This window comes from Poecilia reticulata, chromosome 3, assembly GCF_904066995.2.
Source record: "Poecilia reticulata chromosome 3, P_reticulata-male-v2, whole genome shotgun sequence".
Classification (NCBI taxonomy): Eukaryota; Metazoa; Chordata; class Actinopteri; order Cyprinodontiformes; family Poeciliidae; genus Poecilia; species Poecilia reticulata.
This window is the reverse complement of record NC_088832.1, coordinates 29998152-30010653: the sequence shown is the minus strand read 5'-3', so window position 1 is coordinate 30010653 and position 12502 is coordinate 29998152. Positions and strand designations below refer to the sequence as shown.

Sequence of the window (12502 nt, the reverse complement as noted above, 5' to 3'; positions counted from 1 at the left end):
CCTATTCATGTCAGTCCCTCAACAACCTACTCCACCACTTTTAATACAAGATTCAGCGATAAAGCTGCTCACGACATCTTACATAATAGACGGCACTGAGGATGTGCTGAAGATGAAACGGGAACATTGGATCTTTGATTGTTTGTCAGCTTTTTTGCTTGATTTGTAGATCAAGGACTTTATCTTTGCTCCCTTCTGAACTTTCTTAAAAACAAGTTTAATACAGTACAACTCCCCTGGAGATAAATTCCCTAAGGCTTGACAACAACAATATTTTTCAATCACATGGTTCAGCAAGAGTATCTGGGGCATATTTGTTGTCTTGTTTCATGTGACGAGACAATTTTCATCTTGTAGAAATGAGGGATAATCTGAGTTCACATTGTGCGCTACGTCCTTTAGCTCACACTCAATAGATGAATTAGTCACTGTCAACAAATGCCTAAACTTGTCAATGGGGAAAATTAAATGTCTCTAATAGGCTTTGAGCTCGTTTTCAAAGTGGGTACAAAGCTGCATGATTTTCCCACACAGAGCTGGAGTTTTTTTTATCCATCACTAAATTAAAACCATATCCAGAAACAATGCAAAATTATAATCTTTATGAAATGCATTTTATTTATTTAATCATATGCAATAATCATCATGTTGCTTGTGAAAATATTGTTTAACTGTAGGAGAGCAATGGGATTAATTAATGATTTATTAATTTGGTAAAATGTTTAAGCAAACCTATCCAGTGTTGTGTTCAGGCAGACTAAAGTCACAATTTAATCTAAATGTTCTGCAGATTAGATTAGATGAGCAGTAGACCAAAACTTTAACAACAAAATCCATCCATCCATTTTCTTTCACTCTTGTCCCTCAGTGGGGTCGGGAGGGTTGCTGGTGCTTATCTCCAGCTAGCGTGCCGGGTGAGAGGCAGGGTACACCCTGGACAGGTCGCCAGTCTGTCACAGGGCAACACAGAGACTTAACAACAAAATGATTTACCTAAACGAAACACATGTACCTGTATAGTGTGCCATTTTTTTCATTAGATTTGTTTGTTGCAATGGCTTAGGGCACAGAAAAAATTTTCTAGTCACACAATTAGCCAATTTAGCTTAACTTTATTTTTTAGCACCATTATGCTTACTCTATTCAACTTATTCAAAATTATTGCACCAATGTAGATTACAAATAGCAAATAACTGTTTAATTTCCCTCTACGTCAAGAGCTTTTTTGTGTCTGCAGTAACCTGAGGCTGTTTTTTATTATTATCAATAAGTAATAATCAAAAATAAAGAAATTATCCCCTTGAAGAGAAGTAATACTTTAAGAAAGTTCAAGACTCACAGAAACATCAATGACAGCAACAGAATCTGCACCACTGGTCAACAAAAGCTTGCCAAGGAAGATGGCACCATGACTGGACCCAACAGCAGGATCTGGTAAGAAATGAATGAAAGAGAGAGCATTCAGATAGGGGAGAGTGATTAGTGGAACAATGAAAAGTGAGTCTAATTAACTGAATGAGCTGCAGCTGAATGGATGGGACGAGAACAACTGAGACACTGCAGGAGAATGGCCAGAAATGGCAAACACCATGTAAATGCTAAATCATGCCACAGGAGAAATAACGCATTGTAAATAAGAGGATAAATAACATATACCAAATAGGACATGAGTAAATACAAGAATCTGTCAAATTTATTCAAGACCACTATGAAGCTAAATGTCCTAAAAGTTTTCAGCTTTAGCAAGTAATGCAAACTAAAGCAACAAAGCACATCAAATAGGTCTGGAGTAAATGTGTACAGGTTTAGTCTTTGTTAAATATTTTAATAATCCACCCTATGTTGAAGGTTTCAGTAAGGATTTCATTCCCCTACAGAAGGCCGAACTGTCGAATGCATTTACTTTTGTAAATTTGATCACTTCATTTTGTGAATAAAACAATGTGTTACTTTAAAACTGATTACAAATAGAGTGGCCTCTCTTTGTTGTGTGCAACTATGTCACATAGCTATGTTTCTACAGAGCATGTTTGGATTCTCATATTCATAAGGTTGTAGTTTCATAAGGATGTAGCAGTCCTGGATGGTGCCTGCCTGCCTCCCCCTGTGGGATGGCTGAACTTGTTAAAAACTGCCAGATGCCAGCTTCTTGACCAAGTCTCCAAACATGCCTGGTAACAATGTGATCCTTGGAACATATCCAAGCCAGTCTGCTCTGCCCAGGCCAAATCTCCAAAAGTGACAGATTCTGCTGTGGAGTGATATCCCTTTATTTTAGTTTTCTGATTTATCTCTATGTTAGACATTTTAACTTCTCATTATAGAGATGTGGTAGATGACTATTCACAATAATTTATCTGTAGATTATTCACTTTTTCATTGTTTTCCTCATGTCTAAAATGTTTAAGATGACAATGCCTTTACTTTACTATAATATATTGTACTTATTCCAAATGATTTTGTTTTAGCACCTATTGGACCCTTCATGAGCATACTGATTCTGGCATAGCTGACGATTATCATCCTGGCTGGGAAAGCGACCCACATCTGTCAACTGCCAATTTATTATTTGCTGTGGGAACCACATAAGCCAGTGATGAATGGACCTGCCTCCTCTGCTCAATATGATGCTGCCTGGCTTGCTGTCCAGCCCTGGGATCGCTGACAAAAACTGTTGAAACAGAGCAAACTCACAAATGTGAGCTTGACAGTATTTCTCTCCAGTTTAAACATTTTTATAAGTACAAATAAAAAATGTGAAACAAAAACCACGATTATATATTACAATTTTGTATGCAAATTTCAATTTATTTAGATATCTATTGATAAAATGTTATGGATCCCTTAAGGCTGCAGTGTGCAACTTTTACAAAAAAAGTTGTTTTTTTTTTATCTTGTTAAAACTGTTATATCATGACAATTTAATGTGACAGATAATGTGAAAAAAAAGCTCCTCTGCCTCCTCCCTGCGATCTGCAGAAATATACGTTTGATCAGAAACAACCAATCAGAGCCAGGAGGAGTTTTAGCACTGTCAATTACCCTTGTGTAAACCTCCCTCTCTGCTACACTACAGCTTCTTCCCCACAACGGAGCCTGTTGTAAATGCACAATAGTTGGCATGGCTACCAATGACATTTGCATAAACAGTTTTCCTGTATTGTGAGTTGTGTTATACTCTCACAAAAAAGACAGTTTTAACAAATATGTAGAAATCATATTTTCAGAAAATATGATTTCTACATATTTGTAGAAATCATATTTCTACAAATATGATTTGTAGAAATATGAATACGAACATTGCAGTTCGTAAAGCTGCAATGTTCGTATTGCAGCTTTACGAACATTTCTTCTGGAACATTAAAATCCCACTGGAAATATAGCACAATAACATACAAAAGAGCATCTATCCATATTCAAGCCTTCCCACATACAATAAAACACATCTTAATTTATTTTCGTAAAAACATTTTACTTCTGAGGCAAAAGATTTCCGGAGTTCTGAGGAACTTACAAAAATGCAATTGGAACTCTCTAGCTGTTGAAAAACAAGCCAGCTCTGATCCAGCGCTAGCACTGGCTTAGGATAAGCATCACGTCAAAAAGTGGTAACGGTGAGATGAACAATTCCTTACAGTGAAGTCACACGGACACCTACAGCTGTCTGGCTGAATGGCTGTCAATGTCTCAACACTAACTTCACAGTTCAGGCACTCTGACTCATTCACCTGATGATGATGTAACCAAAACGACTTCAGCGGAAGAAGCTCATCCAAACACCTTGCTGACACTCAGCCGCACGTCTTTTATCATTCACTGGGGATATTTGGCAGCCTCAGCACTGCTAGTTTACAGACATGCACAACAATTTTGAGGGCCGAAACAGCCTCTGCATGTGTTGTTGCAACAGAAACTGAAGCATCTGCCATGAAACAAAGCTACTAGTAATTATATGAGATTTTAGATGAGAAACTCCTCATGTTTTTAGTACTTCAAAATAAATCTACGACACACACTTTTCAAATCCAGAACTCTTGAAGCATAAAGTAGCTTTTCCCAGAATTAAATATACATGTATTGTATGTGATGAAACCCTGAATGATTATGGACGTAATCTCTCTTTAGGCACAAACTATATTTGAACAAAACGTATGAAAATGTTACCTAAATCAACTTGAAACAATATTTAACTTGTGATGCATGATGCATCACATTCATACCAGTCCGGCCTCAATCTGACATACAACATTTTCCACATGCATAAAAACACACAATGGGTGAATTTCCTCTACAATTCTGCAGTGTGTTTCATCACCTGACTTGAAACACACTGACATTTTACACAGTTATAGTTTTTACCAATGTTTTTGCACTTCAGTAGCCGACATTTTTAGAAAAAGGACAGCATTAAAAGTTAAATTCAGCTTTCCACCAGTTATTTTTTCACCATCCTTCAAGAATAAACTCTTAAAAACATTACATAAAAAAACAGTGAAGTTAAGGCATTTTTTGGAAGCATATATATTTTTTTAAAGGTTAGGCACACATTTAAAAGACAGACGGATCTATACTATTGTCCTCTATTCCATTATCTATTCTATTCTGTTATGAACAACCTTTCTACCACAAGCCTGCACTGAATCTCTCTCATCCTGCCTTTTCCCCCTGCTGTCATCAAAAATATCGTAGGAAGTGTGAAATAAGTTGATTTGTTAGCTGTCAAAGGGGAACGGTGATGAAATGGTGGAATCCCTTTGACAATAAACTTGATATATTTATCTAGCGCATTTCCTTAAGATATGGTGAGCAAGACTGAATTTGTAATTGATATTACACTCTCCATCTGGTTTGTCACAACACCTGCTTTTAATTTCTTTTGTTTTCAAGAGCCAATTTGCAGAAGACATTACAGGTCTCTCATGGATAAATTATCAGCTGACCTAATCACTCATACATTAAATAGTTGTAAATGTCTTTCGATTTGCATGTCAAGGATTTTATAATTAAAGTATAGAACTGATAAATATCTGTAGGACACACTGTTCCCTCTTACAATTAGAACATTGCCATAGACATAAAGACCCATCCACCAGAGCAATAATATTATATTAACTTATAGTATTCTAATTTTTGAAATTTGTTTTTTCATGATAACTGAGTTTTAGCATTAAAAACTGAGTACACATTGTTGAATGGTTTTCTATAATTCCTATAAGGTTGAAATTACACAGGCCAGGCAAATTTATCCTTACAGCTCCATGGTTAGGTGGTTAAATGTTGCAGAAAAAAACCAATTTTTGAAATCATCGACAACCTTCTGTTGTTCAGTTTGAATATTGACCTCTTAAAAACCGTGGAGCTCATTTTATTGCTTAGTTTCATGGTATTGACTATTTAGCGTAATCTGAACATTTTGAACAGGGTTGAGATAGGGGCCATTACACAAGCTTAATGCTAACTGGCTTTATCTATTCAAAATCCCTTTTTATGCATGTTTAATATGGAGATACCCCTTCACTTTATAGGTGTATTTTTTTTTTCTTCGATGCATCTGTATCACTCCCTGCTAAACAGATCCATGGTATATAAAATCATTCTCCAGAAGACATTTGACTTCCAGTTGAGTTTATGTGTGCTGATTTTGGAGCAGAGGATATGTTCATAGTTTGCACTTTAAATGGTAATGTTAATGTTAAACTGGTGTCTAGGCTCATTGTAGTTCATAAGATTGAGCCTTAGCTGTCCCTTTTTCTCCGTTAACCAATTTCCCTTTAATCTCAGGTTAGATTATTAGAATTTGGACAGCTGAGTGTTAAAATAGATAAAGGCCAACGTTAATGTTGAAGATGGCGCACTCATAGCCTCAACCTCAAGTTTTTTTCTTCAATTTCTAGACATTTTATTAGCCAGCTCAATATAAGGAAATCGACCAGTTTAAAAGAGATGTACCAATTCTGTCATTGAGGGCTGTAAAATATCTATTTGCTGGTTTGTTGAGGACTTCAAAAGCTTGTGGATTCTTAGCAACCTGTCAAGGTACATTTAACACATTATTGGTGGGAGTATACATTTAAAACTGTGTGATCTGGTTAAAAACAAGAAAGATTCAAATGGATAAAATTCAAGACATTAATCTCTGTAACTTAGAAATGCAGAGTGAACACATTTCAATGCACTGCAGCACATCAGCCAAAATGGAGAATTGCTATGTCATGTTTTGTTTAGTCAAACCCAAATGTAGGCACAAGCAGGGGCAAAAAGGTGAAGGGGAGAAATTTTAATAATGAAAACTGTTACACTTACAGAGCTGTCACCAAGGGAACAGGGTATGGAACCAGGGTAAGAGAAACAGACTGTGCAACATATGAAGAATGTATAAATGAACAATGGACAGGAGAGAACTTTTATACTAAAGCAAAGGTGGAAATGACAAAGAACCAGGTGAGCTTATCAGGAGAAGTGTGGTACAGCTGTGGCTGGGAGAAAGAAAGAGAACTGAGGCAGGAAGACAAATTAACACTGAGTGAGCTGGACAAAACCTGGAAGGACCTGCAAACCAAAAGACGGAAAGTCAAGATGATGAGTTAAGAAAATACATTTGAATGTAAAGGGAAAAGAATGTGAGAATAAATTAAAAATATAAATACAAAAAAACTAACTTATATGGCAATGCAATTTTAGCCATAATGAACACAGGAAAATTAACAAGCCTTATGAATATAAATAAACTACAAGAAAATAATAGAAACACAAGAACCCAAATAGGTAAAGGTTGTGAAAATTTTCTTGAAATATGCTTAGTTATGGAACCAGGAAACACAAAATGCACATCAGTCTCTTGCAAGTGATACTCAAAAACTGTTTATGGTCATTTAAGATATTGATTTGATTTAGTGAATCAGTCATTTTCTCAAAACGTTTCTAATTAAACCGAACTTTCATTTTTATCAGTGTTTATATGCTCATCTGTGATTTGATTTGTTTTGACTTGAGTTTTCCTGCACTACAGCTTGTATGTTTGCGAAAACCCTTAGTCAAATTGTAAATGGGTATATTAAAGTTGATCTCAACATCTCTGTGACAATCAAGAAATACATAAAAAGACAAAAGATCCTGAGGATCCTTAATTCTACGTAAAGCGGTGGCAAGTTCATCTAGAGACCGTAAGCACTTTCAAATTGTTACAAAACGATACACTTTACTGAACCTCTGACTGGAAATTGGAAACATTTCTTTAAAATGATAAAACTACAGTTTCTCCAGAGCCAATGGCCAGTTACCTTCAAAATGCCCCGTCACACCACATTGGATTCTCTGTGCAGGCGTTTGTTCTGGCCAAATACCAATTGATTTCCTTTTTACAAAGACAAGTGGCTGGCACCCAGATTGTTATATCATCATTCATTGTTTCAGGCTCATTCAGATAAATTTGATCACAGCAGGATAATAACGGTCAATCACGCTGTAAAGTAGCTTTAATGTTGCCTTTGTCATGCTGTTCCAACCCCTGAAATAGAAAGACAGCCAGCAGAGTTTGCTACAGAGGCAGGAGACAGAGAGGTGTTAAGTATTCAAGGATTTTAGCTATATGAGGGTGACTGTGGTCCTTTATTCCAGCAAATAATTTATGCTTGGTGTGACTCTAAAGTGTAAATAGTAAGTTTTATTTGAATCAGTTAGAAGAAAATTATGTTACATGAATCTACCCTAGCTATGACCTGGACTGTAGTTAGTGAAAACATTTATTATAGTGAAAATGTTAAGGGTTTTGTTGGAATTCATTTTCTGAAGACTCTCTTCCAATTCTGGTCATTCAATAAAGTTTTAGATAAATTCTCCCAAAACTGCAGATCAGACATGATCAGGCATTTATTAGATCAACTGCTGAAATTTGTTTTAACATTAAATCCGATAGACGTTTGCTATATCATTTCAATGAGCAGGTTTCTTTATCACTTCGTTGGTACTGATTGCTTTAAAGCCAACGTCACTTCATCTTTACTGTGCAGCGTTGATGTGTTTGTACAGTGAAATCCATGGAGCTCACCGAGTTTATGTGTAGGCTTTCCTTCCTGACACTGAATGTTAGTGGGGTCAACTCCTGGTTACATCACTGCTTGGCACTCGGCCTAATAAAACTGCTGTGGGAGTGTATCGGACCCGGCGACTATGACTGCACATTAGTACCTTCAGATCATGTAACATAGAGGCATTACAGTTTAAATGCTTTTTTAAAAAAACGCATTTATCTAAATATTTCCAATGCACGCCACCATATGTCAAAATCTGCAGGTCATGAGCATTAACACGTTTCTGTTTGGAAAAGTTCAGCTGTCAAGGCTACTTTGAATATAAATTTTTGTCTGGCAGTGCAGCACAACGGGGAGCAGGAGCATGTAGAAAATAGCACCACAGATTGTCCTTACTGTCACGTCATGTTGACTCTAATGAGCAAGCTGGAGCAAAACAGACAACAGCATCCATTCTGATTGAAGCCGCAGCCACATTACCAACAACTTTAGCAGCCCAGAGCAAGATTAACATCCTCAGATGCATCTCAATTGAGTCACTGATGCAACTCCAACCCATTTCCAAATGAGCGTCTGGCGAGACCCTCCCTGTCGAAGCGGATAGGATGACGGCACAGAGTTGTACGGACAAAGGGTGAGGGCGTTGAGCTGCAAACAGGATGGAAATGACTGAGAGAGACAGACTGAGATGCAGAAACAGAGACGGAGATGGAAGAAGACTTTCTGTCTTCACATTTTGTGTGTTTTGTTTTAGAAAGAGTGATTCTGTGATGAATCGCTGTGTGACCTAAATCTGAGCTCTCAGAAGAGAATTAAATAGATATCATTAGATGGTTGCTCAAATCCATTTCTTTCAAGTTACAGTACTTTAATAGCTGGAGCAGACTGAAGGACTGTTGCCAAGGTATTTGATTATTAGCGTGTGTTTGGCCTCAGAATGACGGTTTTATAATTTTCTTTGATGTATTTTGTGTGTTTTCAGGGTGATTGGATCCGTCAGCAGAAAGTGGAACTCATTAGCTTTATGCTATGTTGTTGCATGACTTATAAAAACTTGCTAAGGCTAGATTCATCCCTATTTGTAAGAGCAACAATTACAATAATTATTAACCTTATATTAGTAATTATTAAACCTAAAAAGAAAATACTTAAAAAATAAATTTAAATCTACCTTTACACTTTTCACACATTTGAATCCAGGCCATGAGAAGAGCAAATTACAAATATTCGCAATAGCCTCACTTAAGAGGACTGTTGAAAATGTTTTGAAGATAACCAGACACTCCTCCATATTTAAGTGATGCACGCTATGTTTAACCCTGGGGATCTGAACAGCTCATTCTAGTTTAAGGACCGATAAATTATAATAATGAGACGTTCGTGGTTGTCAAATGTATGACAAACATGCTGCTGCAAACTTCCCTGAGGCCCTTTACATGCGCACACAAATGGCTTCTTCATGTGAGGCCACTCCACTGTTGACTGAGTGATTTGGTCCAGTGCCTGCTCCTGGAAAGTCTTTTTTTCCTCATGAGATGAGGCAAAAATCCAAGGATCCAACTCATGGATGTGTAAAAATGGCACAGCAGGACAAAGTCGGTCAACTGGGTTTTCTTTGGGTTGTTATCTTTGTCTAACAATAAGGTGGTGATCTGAAAAATGATAGGTTTGTCTAAAGGGAAGCAATTTCTTGTCACCATAAGTGATATGTTGTCAGGTTTTATAGTGGCTTTTTTTTTCTTTTTAACATTGTCAGTGTTGTGTTGGAGCAGCATACAAAATCTGTTCTGTGGAAAATAGGACAAAATATGTGTTGCTGTCAAGAAAAATGGATAATCCCACATCTGGAGCATCATAAGTGAGTGAGTTATGTGAGACAAGCTGCTGAGGTTTCAAACATATTCATGGCATTGACTTCATAAGCTCAAGCACCGTGTTGAATTTGAACTTGGTGCCAGAAATTCTTAAATAACTTGAATCTATATCAGGAACAACAATGTCTGATCTGGGACATACCCTTTATTTATTTTTACCATGCTGCCATTCATTTTGAAATAACAGTACATGTTGAATCTTTTCAACTATTTATTACTGTCAATGTGCCTTTCTACAACCTGTGTGTTTTTTGGTTAATATAAAACGCTTGTGATATACTGCCTGCAGCGATTTATTAATGTCGTTAAGTCTGACCAAGAAAAACTGCTGCATAAAAGTGTTGGAAAATTACACCAAAGCGCTCGCTAAAAACGAAATAAACACAGTGAGGGGATCTCAGATTTATGTCCAACTGCGTATCTGACACAAAGCTTTAGCAGCTTCAGCTTGTAAAAAAAATCCTGTCAGGAGTTTAATTTCATGAAAGTGTAATAAAGACAGAGTCTGAGTATTGGTTCATAACCTCCATTAAAACTAGATGAGAAGCACTTCAGTAACACTAAGGAATTTAAAAAGGATTCTATGTAATGACAGCAGAAAATGAATATGAGAGCTTAAGTAATAATTTTGAAATGTGACAGAAACACAGGTACTTTCCTCTGGCCGCTTCTAAAAGGCTCCATTTCTCTTGCCAGATTGAGTCCGGACTCTGTCCGAAACACAACAAGCTGCCATAAAAGAGTCATTGATGTTTTAAGGAGCCTCCACCTCCAAGCTTAGGGCCAATTTCAGAGCCTCAGAATGAAATAAAACTGAGGGAGGGGAATCTGTCATCACGTGTTTTTCCTCAGAGCTTTCAAACAGTAAGTCTGGCACCTGATCCAAATATAAACACTCACTCACTCTCACACACATGCACTTGTTATATTTCTCCCCTCAACATTACTTTCGCTCACAGTTGTCTCTCACTTCTGCCACGTGTAGTCAAAGCTAGAAGCCATAAACCCCCATCCACTAAGGACAGTGACAGCGGCAGCAAACAATGGTACATGTGCGCATCAGAGTGAGAATCCATCCTGCTTGACTGGCTTCACTCAGTCACATGCATCTTCATTTATGGTACAGACAAAGCTAAAGACGTTTGTTGCAAGTTTCAGAAACTCTTTGGTCAACGTAAAGATATCTGAGCAACATTAGGAGTTGGTAGAGCTGTTGCCTTGCAGCAAGAAGGTTCTGGGTTCGATTCCCAGCCCCGGTCTTTCTGCATGGAGTTTGCATGTTCTCCCTGTGCATGCGTGGGTTTTCTCCGGGTACTCCGGTTTCCTCCCACAGTCCAAAACCATTACTGTCAGGTTAATTGGCCTCTCCAAATTGCCCCTAGGTGTGAGTGTGTGTGTCTCTGTGTTGTCCTGCGACAGACTGGCGACCTGTCCAGGGTGACCCCGCCTCTCACCCGGAACGTTAGCTGGAGATAGGCACCAGCAACCCTCCCGACCCCACTGAGGGACAAGGATGTAAAGAAAATGGACGGATAATACATAAGGCACAGAAGGCTCTTGTTTGACTTGAAGAATTGTCTTTAGAAATGTATTAAAAATGAAATATACCCGGAAAATACTAAACCAGAGAAACATTCAAAGTTTTTACACATTTTCTAAAGTGTATGCCTCCATCACATCTTGATTTTGTTATTTTTAGCTTATTGCACCACATTTTGTACCGTAGAAAATGGCTGCAGACATGTTGTTTTGACTTTGAGCAAACTTTACAAAGGGTGAGGATTTACAGAACCATTGTTTGTCTAAGCTAAATTGGAAACAGATGATTAAATTTAAAGAGATAATTATGTGCAGAAAACAATGAATGAAGTATAATCAGGCTTTATTTCATAGTAATTGTTGTTGCCATTAAGTTAAACTGCTGTGATCACAACATCATAAAATATTGTTTATCAAACTGAATCATGAAACTTAGCTTGCCATCGTTACTTCTGTGGATAAATGAGACCAGTGTAGATCTTTCCACCCATCAGCTATTTGAATGTATAACCAGCTCTGCTCCCAACAAACCCAATGAACCCAATAAAACCAGTGAAAAATGAGAAAAGACCCAGACAGTATTACATTTCAGTGAATATTTTATACTTATGCGACCACCGGGTATGGCCAAGACAGTTTATATCTCTGCAGTTGTTATTTACACAGATCTGTCTGCTCTTTTGCTTAATAAAAAGCATATTTAAACAAGTTCACATTATGTACATTTCACGGTAACACTTTATTTGAAGGGGGGTGAATAAGACTGTCATGACACTTTCATAAACATGACATAACACCCGTCATGAACATGAATAAGCCTTCATGAATATTTATGACTTTTGTCATAAAGTGTCATTCAGTAAATTATGACACTTTTAATACAAGTTGACGTTATTCAAAATGTCTTTGTTATGACAACTTGACATTAACCAAGAAATCATTACTGATATATATTTGTCATAAAAGTATTACTGATTGCACTTTAAAAATTTGGTGACTTTATGTTATTAAAGGTAAAGTTTAAACAGTAAACTTTACCTTTAATAAAGGTAAAGTTTA

The 12502-nt window shown here is 37.1% G+C and overlaps 1 long non-coding RNA gene across 1 annotated transcript in view; it reads right to left on the bottom strand.

Annotated features, from left to right (window-relative positions):
• The window catches only part of LOC145551165 (uncharacterized), an 82067-nt gene extending 75707 nt beyond the window's left edge, over positions 1-6360 (bottom strand). The window contains exons 1-2 of the long non-coding RNA XR_014087005.1: positions 6304-6360; positions 1340-1431 (exon numbers count right to left, since the gene is read on the bottom strand). This is a non-coding gene — a long non-coding RNA (uncharacterized LOC145551165). The remainder of the gene's footprint in view (positions 1-1339; positions 1432-6303) is intronic.
• Positions 6361-12502: the final 6142 nt, after the last annotated feature.